This window comes from Leopardus geoffroyi, chromosome B4, assembly GCF_018350155.1.
Source record: "Leopardus geoffroyi isolate Oge1 chromosome B4, O.geoffroyi_Oge1_pat1.0, whole genome shotgun sequence".
Classification (NCBI taxonomy): domain Eukaryota; kingdom Metazoa; phylum Chordata; class Mammalia; order Carnivora; family Felidae; genus Leopardus; species Leopardus geoffroyi.
Window position 1 is genome coordinate 141,881,399 of NC_059341.1, and position 24,220 is coordinate 141,905,618.

The 24,220-nt window shown below is 52.8% G+C and overlaps 1 protein-coding gene and 1 long non-coding RNA gene across 3 annotated transcripts in view; one reads left to right on the top strand and one right to left on the bottom strand.

Moving 5' to 3' along the window:
• Positions 1 to 3,999: 3,999 nt before the first annotated feature.
• LOC123590588 lies at positions 4,000 to 24,049 on the bottom strand. Its single transcript, XR_006708857.1, has 3 exons — positions 24,010 to 24,049; positions 16,689 to 16,694; positions 4,000 to 5,719 (listed from the first exon to the last, which is right to left on the bottom strand). It is a non-coding gene; the product is annotated as an uncharacterized LOC123590588 (long non-coding RNA).
• Positions 8,315 to 24,220, top strand: part of ZBED4 (zinc finger BED-type containing 4) — a 28,749-nt gene continuing 12,843 nt past the window's right edge. Inside the window, exons 1-2 of one of the 2 annotated variants that reach the window (XM_045463873.1) lie at positions 8,315 to 8,503; positions 17,277 to 17,375. The gene's annotated coding sequence lies outside the window, so the exon portion shown is untranslated. The remainder of the gene's footprint in view (positions 8,504 to 17,276; positions 17,376 to 24,220) is intronic. The other variant, XM_045463872.1, reaches the window with a different exon arrangement.

The following is a 24,220-nucleotide window of genomic DNA, read 5'->3' on the forward strand; positions in this document are numbered from 1 at the left end:
TAGAGGCTCAACCTCACATTCCTAATGATGACATCTCCAAACAGAAGTTGATTTTCTGGCCTTGATCTTTGGGTAGCACCATATGACTTAGATGTGCCAGCCCAAAAAGGAGGCTCATACACGTTAGTTACCACATCTTACAGCACCTGTGTAGGTGAATCAAGGCCAAACACAGGAAGACCAGCTTTGTGTGGTCAAGAATAACCCTCGTAGTGGGGCGCCTGGGTGGCGCAGTCGGTTAAGCGTCCGACTTCAGCCAGGTCACGATCTCGCGGTCCGGGAGTTCGAGCCCCGCGTCGGGCTCTGGGCTGATGGCTCAGAGCCTGGAGCCTGTTTCCGATTCTGTGTCTCCCTCTCTCTCTGCCCCTCCCCCGTTCATGCTCTGTCTCTCTCTGTCCCAAAAATAAATAAACGCTGAAGAATAACCCTCGTAGAGAATTCATCATCACAAGTAGGGACTAATAAAACTTTTCCAAAACGTAAGAATGGGTAAGAAGGACGGTGGTGGGTCCCTTGGTGGGAGGCTGAATGTCGTCTGGCAGAACTGCCAAGGGAAATTTGCTTTTATTCTCTAGAATGTGCACCTGTTTAACTTGCTATTTACTATTGATGATGATTTTTTTTTTTTTTTTTTTTTTTTTTACAACTCATTGAGGGTAGACTTTACCTTGTAGAAAACACACAGCTAGGTAAAATGATCCTTGTCTGATAACAATGCAAATAAATTTTGCTCAGTAGTAAGTGATAGAAATTATTTCTGTCTGGTGAAAATGATTACAACTAGAAGAGGTTGCAGTTTTACGGCCCTACAGAGTATTAACCAGTTTTTAATCTAAATTAGCAGGTTTACTCAAGCAAGCTTGTCTTCAGCCACTATCAATACTTCCTTCCGTCTTCAGTATTTGAAACTAGCCTTATCATCGTGCTGGGTTCCTCATTAATGATTTAAATAAATCTTTGACGCATTCTCACTTTAGAGCTGTGGAGTCATATTTTTAGCTTTTTGAAACTAATGCTTTGATGGCTCCTATATCTAGCTTCCCCTCAGTATCCCCCTACAATGTCTAATAGGCATCTCAAACTCAAGACACCTGATACTCAGCTCCTGGCCTTCATCCCCAAACTTCTCCTCTGTTGCCTCCCCCATCTCTCATGGGTTGAATTGGGTCACCCAAAAGATACGGTGACATCCTAACCCCAGTAGCTGTGAATTGGGCCTTGTGGCAATGGGCTCTTTACAGATGATCAAGGGAGGGTGAGGTCACTGGGGTGGGTCCTTATCCAATGACTGGTGTCAAAATGGGAAGAGGGAAGTTTGGACACAGGCCATGAGAAGGCCATGTAGACAGAGGCAGAAACTGGATAGATGGAGCTGTAAGCCCAAGGAATGCCAAGATTCACAGTCACTGGAAGCCGGAAGAGGCCAGGGAGGATCCCGCCCTGCAGGTTTCAGAGGGAGTGCTGGCTTCTAATCTACGAGACCATACATTTCTGTTATTTTAAGTCACCCAGTTTGTGGCACTTTGTTATGGCAGCCACAGGATACTAATCCGCCTTCTCAGTAAATGGTAACCCCATGTTTCCTGCGTGAGAGGCATTGCCTTACTGGGCACATCTGATCCATTAGCAAATCTTGTTGGCCCTCCCTTCAAAATGTGTCTGGAACCAGCCCTGCGTCATGACTTCCTGTTACTATGCCGGGGCCAGTCACTATTATCTCACACCTGGATTATCTCAGTATCTTAACTAGTGTCTGTTTTACCTGTGAAACTGTGTACTTTTTCTCTACACAGCAGCACAAGTGATACTGCCACTTCTGTGCTTAGAACTTTCCAGCGGCTCCACATCTCTCTCAAAATAAAAGCCAAAGTCCTCAACAACCAAAACAACAACAACAACAACAACAAAAAACCAACCAGATTAAAAATGGGTAAAGAACTTGAATAGACACTTCTTCAAAGAAGATACACAAATGACCGATAAGCAAATGAAAAAATGTTCAGCATCATTGGTCTTTTGGGACATGCAAATCAAAACCACAAAGAGAAACCACTTCATACCCACTAGGATGGCTGGAATCAAAAAGTCAGATAATGGGGCGCCTGGATTGCTCCGTTGGTTAGGCATCCAACTCCTGGTTTCAGCTAAGGTCATGATTTCATGGCCGTGGGATAGAGCCCCATGTTGGGCTCCACACTGAGCATGGAGCCTGCTTGGGATTCTCTCTCTCTCCCTCTGCTCCTCTCCCCCGCTCACACATGCTCTCTCTCTCTCCCAAGTAAAAAATTTTAAAAAAGAAAGTCAGATAATAGCAAGTGTTGGTGAGAATATGGGGAAACTAACCATCACATGTTGCTGGAGGAAATGCAAAAAGGTACATCTGCTTTGGAAGACAGTTGGACACAGTTTCTCAAAATGCTAAACTGAGAGTTACCATATGACCCAGAAATGCCACTCCTGGCCATACACGCCAGAGAAATGAGAACACATGTCCACACAGAAACTTGTACAGGGAGATTCACAGCAATGTTATTCACAATAGTCACTAAGTGAAAATAAACCAAATGGCCATCAACTGATGAACAGACAGATAAAATGTTATGTGTCCACAAACAAAGGAACAAAGTACTGAAATTACATGGATGAATCTTGAAAACATTACGCAAAGGAAAGATGCCCACAGGCCACATATTGAATGATTCCATTTATGTGAAATGTCAATGATAGGCAAATCTATAGACACAGAAAGCATATCTGTGGTTGTCGGGCCTCAGGGGAGGAAGAAATGGGGACTGACTTTTAATGGGTATGGGGTTTCTTTGGGGATGATGGTGTTCTAAAATTGAGTGGTGAGGGTTTCACAACCCCACACATACACTACAAACCTTTAAATTGTACATTTTAAATGAGTGAATTGTATGGTATGTGAATTATATCTTAAGAAAGCGGTTGTAAAAATACATTGAAGAAATAGTTACATAAGTAAAACGAAAAAATAACACCAGGGACTTCTGGTTCAAGAGTAGATGATGTGGACTCACCTCTCTCTGTACATCCAACTAAATACAACTTTTAAAACGGGGAAGTAAGAGGTGCCTGGGTGGCTCAGTCGGTTGAGCGTCCAACTTTGGCTCAGGTCATGATCTCACGGTTCATGAGTTCGAGCCCCGCGTCAGGCTCTGTGCTGACAGTTCAGAGCCTGGAGCTGGCTTCAGATTCTGTCTCCCTCTCTCTCTGTCCCTTCCCTGCTCATGCTCTGTCTCACTCTGTCTCTCAGAAATAAATATTAAAAAAAATAAAAATAAACGTATAGAATTTGATGCATACATTAGGACAAGTAAAACTGGGGAAATTGGAACAAAGTCAGTGAACCATATCAGAGTCACTATTCTGGCTGTGATTCTCCCGCTATCCTTTTAAAGAACGCTAGTTACCATTGGGTAGGTCTAGCTCACCTGTACCAGGGGTCCTTCAGCATTATTTCTTGGAATTGCGTAGGAGTCTTTAACTATCTCCATAAAATCTTCAATTAAAAAAATTCCACTGCTAAGAATGTTTTCTGATGAAATAACCGGAGGGACCCACCGTGGTGTCAGAGCAGGCCGGCTTCTCCGAGAACAGTTCCAGACAGGGAGCTGGACACAGCTGGGCTGATTTCACATGGAAATAGGTGTTTCGTTAAGTGAAATCAGATTAGAGAAGAATACATACAGCAAAATCTTTTTTGTTCTTTTGATCTGCAAGCTTGTATGAAAACCCTGGGCAAGGGGCACCTGGGGGGCTCAGTTAGTTAAGTGCCTGCCTTCAGCTCAGGTCATGATCTCACGGTTCGTGGGCTCGGGCCCTGCGTCGGCCTCTGTGCTGACAGCTTGGAGCCTGGAGCCTGCTTCGGATTCTGTCTCCCTCCCTCTTTCTGCCTCTCCCCTGCTCATGCCCTGTCTCTCTCTCTCAAAAATAAACATTGAAAAAAAAAAAAACCTGGGCAAGATACACATCGAATTGCTTTCGAGATTACCCTTTTGGGGTGGGATTATAGAGAGTTCTCACTTTTTATTTTCGTGTTAGCTGGATTATTTATACCCGTTATGGTTACATTTGCTAGAGGAAATACGGTATACCCAGATAAACTTCACATTTCAAATAAGTAATTTTTTAGTGTGAAGATGTCCCATACAACATGTGTACTTTTATTTGCTACATCCGGCAACCCTAGAAATGGCCATAAACTGCAAAGCCATTTCCACCTTGGAAGATAAAACGGAGCCAGCTGCCGCAGGCTGGTGTCCTCCTGAGCGAAGGCCGGGGCCAGCGCGGGCGTCCACCCGAGTCCCTGCACCACTCGGGGTCTGCTCCCACCGGCGCATCCCTTCCGAATTCTTATCTAGGACGCCTCTTGGGTTCCCTCGGCTCCCTCCGGCAGCAGCCACAGCTGCTCCCCCGGGGTTATGTCACCATCCAGTCTGGCTTTACCGCCTCTCCTCCTCCCTGGACCCTTGCCCACTCCAACCTTGGAAGACCCTCAAGCCCCTTCCTGATCTGGCCTCTTCCTGCTCGGCTTACTGGTTCCTGTAAGGAACCACAGGAGCTGGTTCCTGGCCCAGGGCCCTGGTGCTTGACGCCCTGTGTGCTCCCTAGGACCCCATCCCAGCCACAAGGCCCCTCCAGGGAGGCGCTGCTGTAAGCTTCCGGCTTTCACTCCATTTCCCCTGAGGTCATCACTGCTGCTGGTGCCCCATCTGCAGCTCCTGTCTGCCTGGGTCCCTTGCCAATTCTGGCATTTCTCTCCTTAGGCCCCTGCAGGGTCTGCTGGACATGCCACGGTTCACCCCCTGGACCATCACCTCAGCCCCTCCCCGCACCACGAGCGACCTGACACGGTCATCCCCAGTTCTCCTCCACTCCCCTCTTCTACGCCCCAGGAAGGGGCCAAACCCCAATGGAGTCTCCCAGGGCTTATTCCCAGCTGCTTCCTCGTCCTCACTTTCCCAGCCAGCCAGGTGCCTCCCCCTTTGGGCCCCTACCTGAACAGGACCCGTCCACCCTCGGAGCAGAGGGGCAGGTCTGGAGGTGTGGGGGTTCCAGCGGGCACAACTCCCACCCTCCTGCTTCACACCGTCCTCATGCCCCTCACTACATCACCTGAGAGGTGGGGAAAGGGAAGCCCCGAGGTCTCAGCGGCAGGGCTGTGGCTGGGGGCTGGGGGCTGGGCGGTGGCCCCGGGCACACTGGGTCGCCTGTCCTGATGTCAGCTATAGGCAGCCAGTGTTCACGGCACACCTACTCTGTGCCAGGGGCCTCTGCACCTTCCTGTTTCTGGCCGCGTCACTCCCCAGGCTGGCGGCATCATGACATCAACGTCACCAAGGCAAGAACCATCTGGCACAGCTCCGAGGTTTCAGGGCTGCATGGCAGGCTTTCCGGAAGCTCATCTACCCCCAAAAAGGAAGGTCACTCCAGGCCAAGAGTCCCCGGAGGCAAACTGTGGGGACACCCTCACACATCTGCATCAGTAGTCTGGAGTTCTCTTGCCTCTAACAGCGAAGGGAGGATGAAAACACTTCACAGCTGGTGGCCGCAGGGGCGCTTCCTCTTGCTGGTCCCAGGGGCCCTGCAGCCTCCGTTCCAGCCCCCACCCCAGGAGGCCTGAGAGGTCCCGGGGAGAGCAGCAATGGAGACACCTGGATGCGGGTATCGCGGTATCCAGACGGGGAGTACAGAGCTTTGGGGTTCAGCTGCTGTCACTGTCCAACTGCACCCCGGCAGCCGCAGCTCCCCCTCCCAGGCCAGGCTGGGCGTCCACCTGCCGCCACCCCTCACCTCTCGACCCTGCCCCGGCCTTGCACAGGGAGGAAAGTGCTCATCAAAGATTTACTAAATGGATGGACACAGCCGTTCAATGCAGTCACTGTGCATCCCGACTCACCGGGACAGTTCCAGTTTGCGCTGGTGCTGGCTTCGCCACTAGAAGTAGCACTCCACTTCGTGCCCAGAGTGTCCCGTTCAGGCATTAAGCTACACGACCGCCATGTGGACTCAATCATTCCTACGAAGGGTCAGCGCGGGCCACACCCGGCTGACCTGTAGGAGGGACGAAGAGTCGCTGCCGTTCTGCCAGCGAACCTTTCACGTCCTCACCTAGCTTGGTCCCTGGCAGTCGTGGGGACTCGGTCAACCTCTTCTGCCACGACCTAGGACGTGCTTGGTCTTCTCGTGCTGGGTGGCACATGTCAGTGCACACGACAAACAAGGCCCTCCGCTCTCGGAGCATTGATTGTAGTCAGGGAGGCCGGCCACGAAGCTGGGAGAGGGGGTGAGGGGAGGGACGTGCCTCACAGAGTGGTCAGAGAGAGCTTCCCCAGCACAGTGACAGGTGGGCAAAGACCTGAAGAGGTGAGGGGTGAGGCAGCCACAATTGGGGAAAAGCTTTCCGGTTGGAGGGAACAGCCAGAGCCAAGGCCCTGAGGTGGGGCACAGAGGACAGTGTGGCTGGAGTCGGGTCAGCGAGGGAGGGCAGTGCGGGCCTGGTCACCTCGACGGTAAGAACTCTGGCTTTGGGGGAAACAGAGAGCCCCCTGAGGGTGTCAGTAGACAGGTGAGCACAGCAGGGATGAGGCAGGAGGCTGTTCATTCATCCAGAGCAGGAGTCCACAGCTTCTGCAAAGGGCTAGATAGCAGGTATTCCTGGCTGTTGCGCTCACGTGTCTCTTCCGACTTCTGAACTTGGCCTGTGCCTTGGGAAAGCTGCTGTAGGCAGGACGTGAGTGGGCGGGCTTGGTCCCGTTCCAGTACAACTCCATCAGGACACTGACGTTTGAATCTCCTGTCATTTTCACGTCATGGAACATTATTATTTTGATTTTCCCCCAGCCATTGAGAAGTGAGAAAATGTTCTTAGCTCCGAGGCCATAAAAACAAAACAAAACAAACAAACCAGACGGCTGGCTGGATTTGGACGGTGGCCATAATACGTATGATGCCCCCTGAGCTGTATGACAAGGGTCCACCAGGACTCTGTGCCAGGCAGCATTCTAGAAGGTGGGACCCATCAGCGAGAACAGAAGAAAACAGTCGCTGCCATTGGGATTTGGTAGCAGACAAGCGCGTTACAGCGGGTCTGTGAAGGTCCTAGGGCCAGTCGGCCTCGCTCAATCACGGAAGTCAAGCCCCCACCCGCCGAGGCTGGAGAGGAAGGAACGGCCCAAGAGGGCGCAGCCCGGGAGGAGAGGGTCGTGGAGGCGTGCCGGGCGCTGGGCGGGAGCGGGCACAGCCTACTCACCTAATCGTTCAGACTTTGTAAAGTGCACGCTTGTCTCACGTTCGCACAACACAAGGTAAATTCAGTGTGCACCATCTGTGTGGCCCGCACACAAGTCTGTATTCGGCAACTGCACATTACACGTCCAGAGGCGTACACACCCCGAAGCCCGCCCGCGTTCCCGCGCGCTCAGCACCTGCTGGCGCCGGGCCTTCCCCCGAGGGGCTGCTCAGGACGAGGTCGCCGGGGCGCCCGGCGCTGCACAGAGGGTCTTTCCCCGGCCCCCCGCAGGGCTTAAGTTTTAATCCCCGTGCTGCAGTGAGCGAGGCCGCGCATGGAAGCACCTTATCGTCTTAGAATTAAGGGCTTAGACGCACGGCGCACGAAGCCCCGGCAGCCCTCGGAGCACCATGCACGAAGGAGGACACTCGGCGCGGCTTCAGGGTAAGCCGGGCTCCCGGCGCGGCCGTCCCGCGACCGTGGGCCCCGCGGGAAGATCGGCCCCGCGTCCGCCGCAGGTGGGGGGAGGGGGGGTCCCCGCCCCGAGGCTCCGCGGCTCTGCTGCAGGACGGGCTGGGCGCCGGGCCACCGCGAGCGGGCCGCCGCCAAAAGGCGACCCAAGAATGCGGCGCAGGCCGCCAGACCCGCCACCGCCCGCGGACGTTCCAGCCGCCCACCCGCCAGCCGACCCGGGGGCGGGGCCGGGACGCCCAAACTGCGCCTGCGCCGTCGCCCAGTCGGGCCCGGGGACCGGGCCGGCGCGACAGGACTGCGCCTGCGCCGTTGGCTCAGCCGGGCCCGGGCACAAGGCCGGCGTGCGGAATCGGCGCCTCAGAGGCCGGTCCGCAGCAGCCCGGGGGCGGGGCCGGCGCGCGGGGACTGCGCCTGCGTGGCAGGCCCGCTCCGGCCTGGGGGCGGGGCCGCGCCTGCGTGGTCGTTCCGGCCGGGCGCGGGGGCGGAGACCGCGCCTGCGCGGTCGGCTCGGGCTCGCCCCGACAGTCGCGCCTGGGTTCCCTGGTGCCGCCCGCCCGCCCGGCCCCGCCCCCGGCCCCGCCCCGCGCCGCGCGGGGCTCTGGGAGGGGCGCAGCGTCCGGCGGCGTCGCGGGCGGCGGGCGGGCGGCGGCGGCGGCGGCGGGAGGGGCCGGCGGGGGCAGACAAAGCCGCGGCTAATGAATGGGAGCGTCCGCCCGCGCCGGCCGTCGTCCGCAGCAGGGCGGGAGCCGCGCCGCCCCGAGCCCAGCGCCCGCGGTGAGTGCGCGGCGGGCGGCCGAAGCGGGCTGTGCCTCGGCCGCGAGCTCGCGCCCCGGGCCCGGCCGTCCCGGTGCGCCGTCGGAGGTCGGGGTCCGGGACGGGGACGGGGGCAGGGGGCGAGGGTCGAAGTGGGGTCGGGGTCGGGCTGCGGGGCTGGGGGGCCGGGGGCGCCGCGACATTGTCTGCGCCGGGCCGGGGGCGGCTTTGGGGGCGCGGCCTGCGGTGGCCTGGACCCCGCCCGCGCCCCCGACTCGGCCGCGGTGCCCGGAGGGCTGGGGTCGACGCCGACCCCGCCCCCCGCCCCCGGGACCCCGGGCCCCGGCCCCGCGACCCCGGCCCGCGCCCTGCGCCCCCCGGCCCCCCGGCTGACAGCTGGCGTGTGGCGGGCCGCGCCGGTTGCGCCCGAGACGCGTCTTCCGGACGGCAGGATTTTGTTGACAAAATATCTCAAGTGGTAGAAAGTTGGTGCGGCCGGGACGGGGTGCGGAGCCCCGAGGTGCGGGGCCGGGGGCCGGGGGTCCTGGGCGCGTCTTCTCCCAGCGCTTGGCCCCCATCACCACAGCGAGTTGCCCTACAAATCGCATTTGGGGTTTTTTCTCGGTGTAGCTCGTCTTCAGGGGTATTTCCAGGAAGAGACGGCCCGTCGTCCTAGTGTCTTAGGAGGCGCATGCTTGCGGGGCCCTCGGTCGTCGTGCCTCTGGGCACCGCCGTTCAGATTTAATCAGTAAGGTAGGAATCAAATGGCAAAGCGTAATTTCACACGGGTTTCAATTGTGGTTGTTGGTCTGGACCCGGACGCGGGCATTTGTGTCTCTGTCCCGCAGCGCCTGCAGCGCGGGGGCTCCCCCAGCCCAGCCCTGGCGACCCCCTGGCGCCCTCCGCGGGTTTGGGGTGACATTCGGGGACCCCGCACGCCTCTCTGGAAGAGGTCTCCGCCAGGCATCAGGACCAGCTTCTGTTGGCATTCTTCTTTTTGTAAAAAAGGGAAGTTATTTGTTTTGAAGTTGAGTCTGACTAAATCGAGTGCATGGTTTAAAAAAAAAAATGCTTTTCAGGCTTTAACGAGGCCAGTTCGTTAGGGCAAGGGCATCCTGGTGGCTTCCTATTAGAAATATTAATGTTTGTTTTGTCTGTATTGTGGTGATAAAATTGGGAGGCTTGGAAGGAGTTAGTTGGAGTTTTTAAAAAAGTGCTTTGACTAAGTCAGATTTCACTTAGGAATTAATTTTGGTTACTCAACAAAGTTTCCTTTTGAGAGGAAAGTGCTCACGGGAGCTGAACTCTATCTCCTCGGAGGGCTTCCTGTGGGCTGTTGGCGCCCATCCCTGTGCTCACCTCCCTGACCCTTGCTCGGGGCATGTCTGCTTAATGTTTTCTCGCTGAAAGACCTAGCACGGGGTGAGAGAAATTTTGGGCGTCCTCAGAAGTTCCACGGGACCCGGTCAGCCTCCTGTGTCAGAAGGGAGCTTGGACTCAGTCTACCTGACAGGTAGTCTCCTTGACAGCTACCCCTTCCTGATACCGTTCTGGCTATTCCTGGTATTTTGGGTGTGAAAACGCTGTTCTCTAATGTCCCTACGTGCAAGTAAGAAGGTTTGTGCAAAACACAGGCTGCGGAAAGAACGTCCTAACAGCTCGGAGGGAGATTTAAAGTAAGTTATTGGAGCAGTTGATTGAATCCCATTCCGCTGCGGTGCAGCGGCACGCAGGGTTCACGGAGCAGAGGCAGCGCGAGGACCTGCCATCCAGACCCTGTCCCCACGGCGCAGAGTCTGGAGACGGAGCGGCAGGGGGGGCGGGGGTGGCCAGGGCAGGCCTCTCTGCACCTCGTGTCGCGGTTTTCCTCGCCTGGCGCCAGCTCCTGTGGTCTCCAGACTGCGGTCTGACTCCCTCGCGGCGATGATCGCGTGGTGAGGGGAGGGAAGCAGGTGCGTGCCGCCGGGCGTGGCGCGGACCTGGTGCCGGGGGCCTCGGACGGGTGGCGAGCGGCCCCTTGGACTCCTCCTCACCAGCATTCTCTGCACACAACACACCGTTTCGAGGCTGGACTGCCTTTCTTGTAATTACTGTTTGGCGTTGAAGACACTATTTGAATCTCAGGGCTTGAGAACAGAAGCAGTCGGAGTCCGTGGCTCTCACGTACCTTCTGTGTTTTACTGAATTCAGCTGCGCGGAAGTGTCACGGTGCGCCGCCGTCCCCGACCGTCCTGCGGCCTCGGGGTCTGGACTCCACAGGGTTCCGGTCCTCTCCCCTTCCAGGGGCTCCCCCTTGGTACAGCCCTGTCTTTCCTGCCCTTCTCCCTCACCCCAGTTTTCCGTCGCCCGGATTTTTCTTCGTTCTGAAATAGCTCACATCACTTCCTTGCCGGTTATTTGACAACGAGCTGTGGGTAGTTCAAATTCTGGAAGCGTTGCTGGGAGAAAAATAAAACCTTTCCTTCTCGTGCTCCGTGTTTCTGAGGCAGGGGTTCCCGAGAGAGACAGGTGCTTGACTGGGAGGTATGCTGGCCTCTCACGCTGTACCTAGCAGGGTTCTACCTGCAGGGGGCAGTAGTGGTTTTGAAAAGGAGACCTGAGCGGTGGCGCTGGGCGTAGACTTACGCCAGAGAAGAAGGCCCGGCCAAGAAAAGACAGGCAGGTGCAGGCAGAGGTGAGGGCAGTTTCTGCTTGAGAAGTACGTTCCAGGAAGACCCCTTCTTGGACGGAGTCCAAGCCCAGGGGTCTGGGGGCTACAGACGGAGACCCCAAGGAAGAAGGGGCAGTGTGGTGGAGAGGCTGACCCGTCTGCTTGAGCCCAAGTCCCGCGGGTCCCGCCCGGTGTGCGGCAGGCTGCGCCCCTCGTGGGCACCTGCCGTGTGAAGGCCTGTCCGCAGCCGCACCCGGCCCTTCCCCGGCGGTCCGAGGGCCGTGGAAACCGCTGCTCCTGGGCTGGGGAGCAGGGTGAGGGGGCTGTGCCCTGCTGGCCCACCCGAGTGCCCTCCATGCGATGGCTCCTTCGTCTGGGTGGCCCTGCACGCGCTCTGTCCTGCTTCAGCGCCCCCACAGAGGTGAAGCGTGAGGGGCTGCGTTTTATCCACGGCCACCGCAAACTGACCGTCCCCTCAGGGTCTGCTCGCTTGCTCTCCGCTCGGGGGAGCGGCGTTGGGAGCAGGGAGCTCTTCCCGGACGCCTCCGGTCTCCCTGTCGCAGAGGCCGTGTTCCACATCCTGGAGGTAAAGGGACGCTTTCAGGACTCTTAGCAGCTTCCAGCCACAGTAGCAGCTTCAGCCTATCCCTCGCGGGACTGCCCTGGACCCCACGGGAAGGGGGAGGCAGCGAGCGAGGGTGCTGGTGTTGGGTAAAGGGGACCCACGAGACGAGTGAGCGGAACCGACCAAGGAGCCCTGGTCTGCGACCCAGAACGTTTCAGGGACAGCACGGGGACCGGCTGACCTTAGCACAGTCTGTTTGCTTGCTTTGGAATGTGCTTTGTTTCCAAGGTAGCCTTATCGCCGTGTCTGACCGCGTCTCACGGGAAGGGCTCTGGTTCTGGGTTTCGGATGTTAACCCTTAGCAGCTGTCTGTGCTCTCGGATCTGTCCCCCGATCCGTGGAGCTCGTACTGGATTATCCTTTTCCTTTGTGTGAGCACAGCGGCCCTGGTGGCACTTCCGGCTTTGAGGCGCGTGGTGCTGTGTCCAGCCCTAGAACGTGTCGGTTACGGTTACTCCCGCTCGGGGTGTGTAAAGTGACTCGCCCACGTACACCTGGTCCCGGTTTATGACCTTGTGGGAAGACGGTCGTGTCCAGTGTGAACCGGGCGGGCTGCCGCTGTGGCTCATTGATTCCCTGGGCGCTGGACGGCTCACGGAGAGCTGGGTGCAAATATGCTTCAGTGTTTTCAAGGTTACGTGTGGAGTTTCTGACAGCGCTTGGCGGCGTGTCGCCATCACCGCCACCTTCGGCCCGTCTGGCGCTGGCCGCACTCCTGCAAAGGAAATTGCGTGTTTTCCAGAGCTTCACCCCTAAATGCCCTTTTCTCCAAAGAAGAGGCAGAAGGAGACTCTTCTGTGTCACCAGCAGCGCCATCGCTGATCACGTCTAGAACGTGGAACAGTGGTCTCTTCGCACCCGTGGGCCGGCCGCTCTGAAACCAGTAGCTGATTTCTCCAAACCAGAGTCTACTCTGTGTCATTGCATTGGCTGTCACATCTCTTTAGTGTCTGTTCTTCTGGAATAATACCCCCCACACCCCAGTTGTTTTCCGTGACATTGACCCTTTGAAGAGACTAGGACGGTCGTCTTGTGAGTGCCTCGTGTTCAGGATCTGTTTTGCACTGTGTCATTTAACTTGGCTCCCCGTGTGCTGTGATCTGGCGGGAAGAGGGTGGGAGTCGGGCGGCACGTTCTCCCAAGGGGGATGCCGCCTGCCGCGCCGTTCTCGGAGGCCGTCCTGCCACCGAGGCCGGCTTCCTTATGTTGTGTATTTTATCCGTGTCCCTCTCACCCGGGCATCCTGGGAAGAGGGGACAGACGCCGGGCCCTCTCCCTTTATCACCGCTCGTCAGGGGGGCAGACGGTCATACCTTCACCGTGGCACACGCTTTTGTATTTCCTTTTTCTGTTTTGAGTATCAGTGCAGACTGATGGATTTTTATTTACTCATTGCATTAGAGTCTATTAACGTCTTCTGTGTTTCGGCGTTCACGCGGTGATAGCTGAGCAGCTGTGAGCCCCCGCGACGTGGCGCCTGCCCCTCACTCGGCATCTTTGTGAGAGCACCTCTCTGGCCCTTTCCTTCCCTCTCCCGACCTGCCATCAGCCACTGCTCCAAAGTGCTTTGCTCCCCGTTAGTGCAGAAAAGTGTTTAGAAGCCGAGACCTGGGTGTTGGATGTGTTCACTGTGTTTGTGCATGATTGCTGCTCTAAGCATCTGTCTCGTGGACAGAACTATGAAACGTTTTTTAAAACATTGTAAGATCATCCTGAGTTTTTCAGTACAGATTTGAAATTATTTTAAAGTTTTACTTAATTTCTTTGATTTATATACATACATTTTTTTTTTTTAATCAGAGCGTGCGTGCACAGGCTTGTGGGGTGGGGAGGGGCAGATGGAGAGAGAGAGAGAGAGAGAATTTTTAAGATTTTATTTTTAAGTAATCTCTACACCCAATGTGGGGCTCGAACTCACAACCCTGAGATCAACAGTCCCGTGTTCTTCCAGCTGAGCCAGCCAGGCGCCCATAAGGTGCTTTTGTTTTTGAGGGTTTTCCTTTTGTTCTTAGTACGTATTAGTAATAAAATAGTGCGTTTTAAAACAAGCCTCTTGATGGATATTCTTTTGTCTGTCGTCATGTTGCTCGTTTGATACAAAAAATTCGGTGTGTTTGTTTCAGATGAGGAATTTTTAGATTTTATTTTTACGTTCAAAATAATTACACGGCTCAAAAGTCAAAATCCTATGGAAGATACCAGAAATTTCACCCCGTCCCTGTCTCCTCTACTGTTTACAGGCAGTCATCTTTGTGTCTGCTTTATCCCGCAAAGCCAAGCATTTACACGTCTGTGTATAGCTCCCGGCTGGTCTTTCATAAAAGGCAGCAGGTACTCTTACACTGTGTGTGTGCCTCACTGTTTTATTCAGCACCTATGAATGTGTCCGTCCTTCCCGACGGGTGTTTGAGTGGCGGTCCGGCCTCAGTAGGACGCTACAGTCACCAGCCTTGGCAGATGATGTTTTGTATTGGATGAGGGCTGTCTTTGGGGTCTGGTCCTGGTGGTGGGATTGCTGCGTCCAAGGATGTCACTGTAGCGGGGGTTCCCAGATTCCCCTCCAAGCGTGTGGTCCCCTGAAGGCTTGTCACAGCCTCGCAGACGGAGGGTGTGTCCGCACCCAGTCTTTGCCGGCCCGACCCAGTGAGACCTGGTATCTCGGAGTGGTGTTCGTTTAATATGCTTCGATGTGGCTGTGAGAAATGAAAAATACTAAAATGGCTGTTTGGCGCCCAGAGTGTCTGAGATCAGTAAACAGACGGCTGTGTTAGCAAGTGGCCCGGGGTGACAGCCGGGCAGCTCTGCCCCCCGGGCGCTGACTCTGCTCTGGACTTCAGCGCCGTGGAGTTGGAAGGTGGTTTCTTTCGTCCCGTCGATAAAAGAACAGCAACTTCTCTGAGTCCGGGCACGTCCATACGTCTTACTTTTCCTAACCTATGGAAAGGAACCTCTGAAGCTACCTTTTACTTTTTGGTATTTTTGTCTTTGAACCTAAGAAACGTACCGTAAGTTGAAGGAACTTTGGTTTTGGGGTGCATTCTTTCTGTCTCCCCCCGCCCTTCCATTGCTCTGGAAGTTGAGATTGCTGTCGCACCTTCCGAGGGGCCATCACTTCCTTAATTGCTCAATGTTCAGTCAGCATCAGGTAGCCCCAGGGGCTGCAGAGACCTGGGACAGCCTCCTATCCCGGGGGCCTGGGGGCCTGGGGGCCCCGGGCTGCAAGCGGCGGCAGCCAACCGGGGACAGGGTGATGAAGTTTGTTCTAGAAGGATTCTGTGTTTGACACGTTGTCATTGGTCACCCTGTTTCTGTTTGCTGGAGAGTAGGGTCAGAACCATCCAGAGAAATCCTCTCCAGGGGTAGGTGGCAAAAACCTACTGGTCCTTTTTATCTATGCGGACTGATCAAAACTGCCACAGTAGCATAATCCTTTTGTGGTTTGAAAACCAAAGATAACACGCTTCTTTTTTTCCCCTTTAATTTGTACCAAAATAGTAGGAAAAGCTGATTTTCTTTAGTAGTAAGCTGCTAGATCAGATGACAGTGGTTTTCTTAAATTAGCAATATCATTGCTACTTCTGATTATGAAATAATATGCACAAAATTAGTCAAGCAACCGAGGACCGTATAAAATAGAAAGTGAAAGCCTTTCATGATGACTGCAGTTAAGTTGCGTATCCCCTTGTAGACGTGTGTCTGTGTGGGCACCCACTTGCACCCGGCACGGTCCTGGCCGACCTCCCGTGCGCCAGGAAGGCAGCCGTGGTGGGCACTGGGGGGCAGCTGCCGGGGCTGTGTGGGTGATTTCCAGAGTGTAAGTCTTGTGTCGTGAAGCATAAGACACGCGGACAAGTGCTCATCTCTGTGAATCGTCACCAGCTCGAGAGATGGATGCCACCCCCGTGCTCCCCAGTCCCAAAGTCCCTTGTTTTCCTGGCCTGTGCCACTGTCGTTCATATACAGGGGTCATGCGGTGCGTGTTCTGCTCAGTGTCGTGGTTGCTGGATATTATGACAGTTTCTTCGTTGTCGTGGCTGTGGGCTATCCCACGCACAGATCTATCACAACATGTTATCTGCGGTCGGGAGCCACTTACACCTCTGTGATTACTGCCACGAACATTTTTGGATTTGTCCTTTGTTGCAGGTCTCCAGGCATCTTGTGGGCGTGACCCTGTGACTGGTCACACGATAGCGTGGGGGGCTGCAGTGTGTTCCAGGGTGGCTGGGCTTGCGTGTCCTAGTCCGACCCCTGGCACTGTCGGCTCAGCATGTGTGTGTGTGTGTGTGTGTGTGTGTGTGTGTGTGTGTGGCCGCTTTACAGGGTGTATGGTGTTCTGGATTTCATTTGTATTTCCTTGATTTTTAAGTTTCTTAATTTTAATGTGGCCTGGTTTGTCCATCTTCCCTTGGTAGTTCTGTTTTGCTCTAAGTCAAGGTCATAAGAATGTTTTTCCATCTTACGTTCTTTACTGTTTTGCCTTTAGCGTGACCGTCGATTTGGGGGATGGCGTGAACTAGGGTCAGGTGTCATTTTTTCCACGCGGAGATCTAATTGTCGTGGCCCCGTGTATTTAAAAATTTTTTTTTTCAATGTTTATTCATTTTTGGGACAGAGAGAGACAGAGCATGAACGGGGGAGGGGCAGAGAGAGAGGGAGACACAGAATCGGAAACAGGCTCCAGGCTCTGAGCCATCAGCCCAGAGCCCGACGTGGGGCTCGAACTCACGGACCGCGAGATCGTGACCTGGCTGAAGTCGGACGCTTAACCGACTGCGCCACCCAGGCGCCCCTGCCCCATGTATTTAAAAGATCCTCCTTGCTCGCTGCTCTCCAGCGTCAAAAATCTGCTGTGTGCAGACCTTGTGCGTGGGCCTGTCCCCGGGCTCTCCGGTCTCTGCCAGTCTGTTGGCCCCTGGAACCTACACCACAGCACCCTCGTCAACATAGTTTCATACGGTTTGGGTTTTTAAGCCTTTTTAAAGTATAGCGCAGACGCAGAAACCAGGAAGTAAGTGTGTGGTTTGATGGGTTGTTATAAGGTGGACACTTTTGTGACCATCACTTGGGTCAAGAAACGGACTTCTGCTGGCTCTCCAGGCCCCTCATCTGTGTCTCCCCCCCCGCCCCCCGCCGTCCTGACGGAAGTAACTGCCAGCCTGGCCTTTATGGCAAGTCCGTCCTTGCTTTTCTTCGTCGTTTTGTGACCGAATCACGTACCTCCAAGGCCTAGTTAAGTCCTGCCTGTTGACTTAGATGGCATTTCAGTATTATCTGTGGCTCGCCCCCCACCTCCCGTGGAAGTTTTTTGTGGTTGGCTTGTGGTTCTCCCAGTCTGGATTTCGCTGATGGCGGTCCTCCCGTGTAGTGTCATCTCTCCCTGGTTTCCTGGAAAGGGGTAGTTGGATATAGAGGTTGGATCAGATCCGGGTTTGACTCGGCAAGGCTCCTTCACAGGGGTGTTGTGGTCCATCAGGAGACACCTAACGTGCAGTGTCTGTCTTTTTCGATGTTGGCAGCCAACGACGCACGGACGACATGCGTTAATTCCAGACAAGTTACAAAACGGTGATGCTCCTGCTGAGTTACTGCAGCTGCGTGTATGAGCCAGACTTCCAGTAAGAGAAACCTGTCATCGTCATTTGGTTATGTAGGGCTCAGGTTCACATAGGACACCCAAGATGAATGCCTGATTCTTCTCTCTGCCAGGTTTCAAAATAATTAATCTTCTATCTTCCTCCAAAGGTGACCAGTTGAAGATTTTATTGTTGACTTATTTATTTTTTATTTTTGAGAGAGAGAGAGAGAGACAGAGCATGCAAATACAGAGAGAGAGAGAGAGAGAGAGAGAGAGAGAGAATCCCAAGCAGGCTCTGCGCTGTCATTACAGAGCCCGATGTGGAGCTTGAACTCATAAACCATGAGATCATGACCTGAGCTGAAGTCAGATGCTTAACCGACTGAGCCACCCAGGCATCCCATGAACTCAGATTTAAGCATATTAAATGCGTTTTAAAGATTTTATTTTTGGGCGCCTGGGTGGCTCAGTCGGTTAAGCGTCCAACTTCAGCTCAGGTCACGATCTCGCAGTCCGTGAGTTCGAGCCCTGCATCGGGCTCTGGGCTGATGGCTCAGAGCCTGGAGCCTGTTTCCGATTCTGTGTCTCCCTCTCTCTCTGCCCCTCCCCCGTTCATGCTCTCTCTGTCTTAAAAATAAATAAATAAATAAATAAAAATAAAGATTTTTAAGTAATCTCTACACCCAACATGGGGTTGAACCCAGGTGCCCCAATAACAGTTTTTACGTGTCCTTTGCAATTGAAAGTCAGTTTGACTGGGGCATCTGGGTGGCTCAGTCGGTTGAGCGTCCGACTTCGGCTCAGGTCATGATCTCACGGTTCATGAGTTTGAGCCCCACGTTGGGCTCTGTGCTGACAGCTCGGAGCCTGGAGCCTGCTTCGGATTCTGTGTCTCCCTCTTTCTCTGCCCCTCCCCCCCCCACACACACACATACTCTCTCTCTCTCTCTCTCTCTCTCAAAAATAAATATAAACATTAAAAGATTTTTTTAAAAAGTCAGTTTGACTGGATATAAAGTCCTCGGCTCACTTTTTCTTCCTTTGAATATCTTAAATATGTTACTCTCTTCTAGCATAAAACATTGTTGTCAGATGCATGATAATTTTACTTTCTTTCCAATATAAGTGACTCTGTTTTTGGCCGGAATGGAATTCTCTTTTAGTGTTAATTGTTGGGCATGGATTCTCATCCACACGGCTTGCTCTGTCAATATGTAGGCTCACAAGTTTTACTTCAGGAAAGGTTTTTAAGTTTTCAGTGTTCTGTTCCCTTGCTTTGTCCCCTCTGACTTTGCGGGGAGGAGAGGGGCTCTCATTACGTGTGTGTTGTTGGATATTCTCATCAGCCTTTTAGTCCATTACTCTAGTCTTTTTTAGTCCTTCTTTTTTTTTCCGTTAAAAAAAAATTATTTTTCTTTGCTGTTTGTCTTAAGTGATCATTTGTGGAGTTTACTTGTTCTGATGGTGCTTCTAGCTTAGTTTTTATTCTTTTTTTCTTTTTAATGCTTGTTTATTTTTGAGAGAGAAAGTATGTAGGCAATTGGGGGAGGAGCAGAGAGAGAGAGGGAGAGGGAATCCCAAGCAGGTTCCGTGCTGTCAGCATAGCTCGAACCCACGAGCCGTGGGATCGTGACCTGAGCTGAAGTCAAGAGTGGGACACTCAACCGACTGAGCCACCCAGGCACCCCTCTTCTTTTCTAATACAGGTATTTAAAGCTATAAATTTCTCTCTGAGCCCTTCAACATCTAAATTTTGGTGTGTTACTTTCATTTGGATGAAAATACTTTCTAATTTCCCTTGTAATTTCTTCCTGACACTCGGATCATTTAGAAATGTGCTTTTATTTCCAAATATTTATTGATTTCTCAAATTCCCTTCTGTTAGTGTTTTATAACCTAACTGCATTGTGGGTGAAGGACACTTGTATAGTTTTAGCCCTTTGAAGTGTAACCCGTGTTTTCTGGCCACGTGGGCCATGCTGGGCAGGTGTGTCGAGGGCCGTGCTCCCCTGCTGGCTTTCCACATGGCTGTTCTCGCTGACTTGCCTTCAAGTGTGCTGGTTCCTCTAGTGAATGTGTCCGTTGTCCTGCAGTCCGACATCCCGTAATTCCTGCTTAGTTCTCTTTTATGATTTTTCTCTGTGTGTTGACATTTATTTGATGAGATGTTATATGTTTTATACATCGTCTGTGTACATTGTTTCCTTTAATTCAGCTCACACATTTATAATGCCCAATTTAAGGTCTTTGTCTACCGGGGCGCCTAGGTGGCTCAGTCAGTTAAGCATTCGACTTTGGCTCAGGTCAGGATATCGCAGATCGTGAGTTTGAGCCCCATGTTGGAACCTGGAGCCTGCTTCAGATTCTGTGTCTCCCTCCCTCTCTGCCTCTCCTCCCCCCTCGCATTCCGTCTCTCCATATCTCTCAGAAAAAGCATTTTAAAAAAGTCTTTGTCTAGTAAGTCTAACATCTGGGTCCTCTCAGGGACAGTTTCTTTTGACTCTTTTCCTCTGTGTATGGCCCATGCTTTCCTGCTTCTTTGCATGTTTTGTAATACTTTTGATTTTGTTGAAAACGACATCAGATTCTCCTCCCTCTTGTGTTTGTTTTTGTGGCTGGAGTTTTGTTTTGTTTTCATCTATTTCTTCCATGGCTTTCCCGAACTAATTCTAGAAAGTCTGTGTTCTTTGTAGCGTTTGGCCACTGCTGTCTCTGCTTAGTGAGCCTAGTGGTCAGTTGAGGGTTGGTCCGAGACTTCCTCCCCCCGACCCCCCACCTCTGGTCCGAGACCTCCTTAAACGCCTCGAGCTGGTGTGTCTGCCGTCCCTGCCGGGGGCTGTGTGTGTGCGTCTGTCCCGGAGCACTCTGTCGTCACCTTCGCCCTCTGCTTGTGGCCAGAGGGCAGGGGTTGGGGTGGCCGCTCACATCTTTCCTGGGCTCATGCACCGTTCTGCACATGTGTGTCCTCTGCATCCCTGGGAGTTGGCCGGAGTTTTTCAAAGCTCCCTGTAGACCTCTTGGTCCCCGGATCTTCCCTTTACACCTGTGACCAGGCGCTTGCTGGCCCCAGCTGGCCCTGCGGCCTTGGCAGCTGTTTTCAACAGACTCCCTGGGGAAGGGGTTTTTGTCACAAAGCGAGCTCTGAATCGGCTCACGTGACAGCCGTGCCCTGTGAATGGGGCTTTTCGAGGGACCCGTGACGGAGGTCAGGTAGCGGTCGAGCTGCCGAGTGGGACTCTGCAGGGCCCGCGGGGAAGGAGGGTGGCAGTTCCGACGCCGCAAGTTGTGTCCTGAGCCTCCGGTCACGCCCTGGAGCGCTGGCTGGTCTGACGCGGACGACGCGGATTCCAGAGGCCCTCGTCCTGACGCTCTGGAGCAGCGGCTGGCTTTCGGAGGCCCCTTCTCGACCCTTTGCTGCTTTTCTCCCCAAGCTGCTCCATTTAGTCCGTTCCCAGCAGTTTCACGCAGCTCTCTGCCCCGGAAGGAAGTTTTTGGCTGCTTGTTCCGCTCCAGCCTCTTTGGACCTCACCTCGGACCGCCGACACACATCAGCTTTATCGCGGGGCGGGAAACGCCGTCCTCCGGACGGCCGGTGAATACCTGCGGCTGCTTTGGGATTGCCATCGTGTCAGACCCCGGGCGGCTCCGTCCCGTGCAGGTCTGCTACCTCGTACACGTAGGCCTCGTACACGTTTTTGGTTTGTTCTCTGTGCTTCTATTTTGGAGTGGAGGCAATTGCTTGTTGGTTTTGCCTCGTTGGTGATGTCCTCCTCGAGATCTTGGTTTTGCTGTTCTAGTTCTGTGCTCTGTTATCGACAGAAACAAGTGAACCTCATTGTGTTTCAAAGGAATAAAATAACTACGTTTAAGAGGGAAGACCGACCCAAGAAACTCTTGGACCCAGTGCTAAACCCACAAGCCCAGACACAAACGTTTATAAATCACCGTCTCGACTTCAAACGCTTGTTTTTCCTCGGTGGTCCGCGTTGGTATTCTGAAACTACTTTCTGGATGTTGTAGGATTGAGCAAATGGGTAAATCTTTAAGGATAGCGGGAGCCAGAAAAAGAAGGCACAGATGCAGAAAGGGGGAGGCTAGAAGGATCTGTGGCGTTGGGTTGAGGTGGGAGCTATCAGGGTGAACTACGGTTTTTATTCACGATGCACATGCGCATAGGTTTGCGGGTGTCTTGATGGCTTTAGTTAATTCCATTGATCAGTTTCGAGAAGCACGGGTCCCCAGGTGTGAGGGGCGTACCGAGCACCCACCACTATTTTTATTATTCTTGTCATCGTCTCCGTGTCACTGAGCTTCCCTGTGGGGCTGCGTTATTCCTGCCTGAAGGAACCCCGTCCGCCTTTCCTTCGGTACAGGCACATTCGGCGTTTGCCTTGTCTGACGGGGTTTCTATTTTAGATCAGTTTCTGCAGGAATATTTTTGCTGAGTGTTGAATTCTGGTTTGGCCTTTTTTCAGAACTTTGAAGGTACCATTCCTTTGTCTCCTGGTTCACATTGCTTCTCTTGAAAAGTCGGCAGTCCATCTAATTGGGTTTTTTTTTTTTTCCTTCTTAAAATAATTGTTATGGAAGTGAGAGATTAGGACGCGCCGTCACCCAGCTGCAGCAGCTGCTCGCTCGTGGCCATTCGTTTAGCTGTATCCCCCCCTCAGTTATTTTGAAGCAAACACCAGAAATCCTATTTTACCTGGATGTGTTTCAGTAAGTGTCTTGAAAAGATAGCATTCTTTCAAAAGTTGTATTTGCAAAAGCTTTATCACAGCTTTAAAACTAACAGTAATCTCTATATCACATATCTGATATCCAAATTTCCTACATTGTCTAAAAAATATTTTTATATAGATTTGCTAGTTCAGGTCAGGATTCAAGTGGAATTTGTTTGTTAAGGAAACTGGGTTGTTTCCTGAAGAATTTCCTGTAATCTGGGTTTTGCTGATTTCATCACTCTGGTATTTTTGTTTTGTTTTTTAAACTTTTTAAGTTTATTTATTTATTTTGAGAGAGACAGAGACAGCACGAGTGGGGGAGGGTCAGAGAGAGAGGGAGACACAGGGAGAGAGGGAGCCGAAGTAGGCTCCAGGCTCTGAGCTGTCGGCACAGAGCCCAATGCAGGGCTCGAACCTACGAGCCGTGAGATCTTGACCTGAGCCAAAGTCGGATGCTTAATCAACTGAGTCACCCAGGCACCCCACAAATTTAATTTCTTAAAGGCTATTCGGGTCATCTCTCTATTGAGTTTCGGTAATGTGTCTTTCCAGGAGTTTGTCGGTTTCCTAGAAGTTGCTGATTTTATGGTCATACAGTTGCTTGTGTATTCCCTTATCATCCTGACCATCTGCGAGGTCTAAGATGGTACCCCTCTTTCGTTCCTGGTGGTGGTGATGTCTGTCTTTGTCTGTGTAGAAGTTTGTCAATTTTATTGATTTTCCAAAGAACCAGTGTTTGGTTTCATTGATTTCATGTCTTTTCTCTATTGTTTTCTTCTCTCTCTGCTTCCTTTGGGATTAAATTTGCTTTACTGTCCTTGTGATTTTTGTCTTTGACCCTTGGCTTAATATAGAAGGGTTATTGATTTGAACATATTTTGGATTTTTCTAGATATCATTCTGTTGTTGGTTTCTCGTTCAGTCCCCCTCTTATCAGAGACCTTTCACATTTACGGAGGTTTGCTTTATTGTCCTGGAACAGTTGATCTTGATGAATGTTCTGTGTGTACCTGTAAATAACATGTGTTCTGTTTTTGTTGGTTGGACATTCAATAAATGTCACTCGGGGCATGTGATATAGTGTTCGTAAAACTCCTGTTATCTTTACTGACTGCTCGTTGAGCTAACTGTTGCATTAGATGTGTTGAAATCTCTGTAATTGTGACTCACTCTAGTCTCCCTTTAGTTCTGTCCGGTGTGCATGTCTGATGAGCTGGCCCTCTGCCACTTTACGTAGCATCCCTGTTGTCCCTGGCTTGTCCCTCTCAGTCTCCATCGGAGGCTAATGTGGCCACTGCAGCTTTCTGTGGATCAGTATCAGTGTGGTATGCCTTTTCCATCTTTGGCTCCTAACCTGTCTGTGTCTTTATGTTTAAAGTGTGTTTCTTGTTGGGGCGCCTGGGTGGCTCAGTCGGTTAAGCATCCGACTTCAGCCTAGATCACGATCTCATGGTTCGAGCCCCGCATCAGGCTCTGTGCTGACAGCTCAGAGCCTGGAGCCTGCTTTGGGTTCTGTGTCTCCCTCTCTCTCTGCCCCTCCCCCACTCATGCTCTGTCTCTCTCTCTCAAAAGTATAAACATTAAAAAAGAAAAAAAGTGTGTTTCTTGTAGGCAGAGTTAGTCTTGCTTTTTATTCAATCTGGCAGCCCCTGCCTTTTAGAAAGCATCTTTTTATCTGTGTGTCTAGGGAGGCTCTCCGGTTTCTTACTCTTACTCTGAGGTCACAGAATACTTCACTTCTGGCCACCGAATGTGTGGGTGCTTCTCCCCGCAGTGACCAGTTCTCCAGCCCCCACGGGGTGTCCTACAGCTGAACTCCGTTCTGACACCGTCTGCCCGGAGTCAGCGTCCCATCCCCCAGGGAACGGCTCAGTCCCACAAGACCTCCCCCCTCTTCAGACGCCATTCCCAACTGGCAGGTTCCCGGGTTGCCCACAACTTCGGTCCGACTCGGTTCCAGAGGACATTCCCGTGAGCCCCTTCTGGGGTTTGATAACCTGCTCGAGCAGCTCACAGAACTCAGGGGAACGCTTGCGCCATTCGTCCGTCGATCACGTAGGGAAGGGTTAGACGAAGGATACAGACGAACGGCAGACGGAGAGGTGCAGGGTGCGTGCGGGGAGGGTCCCACGCACAGGAGCTTCTGTCCTTGTGGACTTGG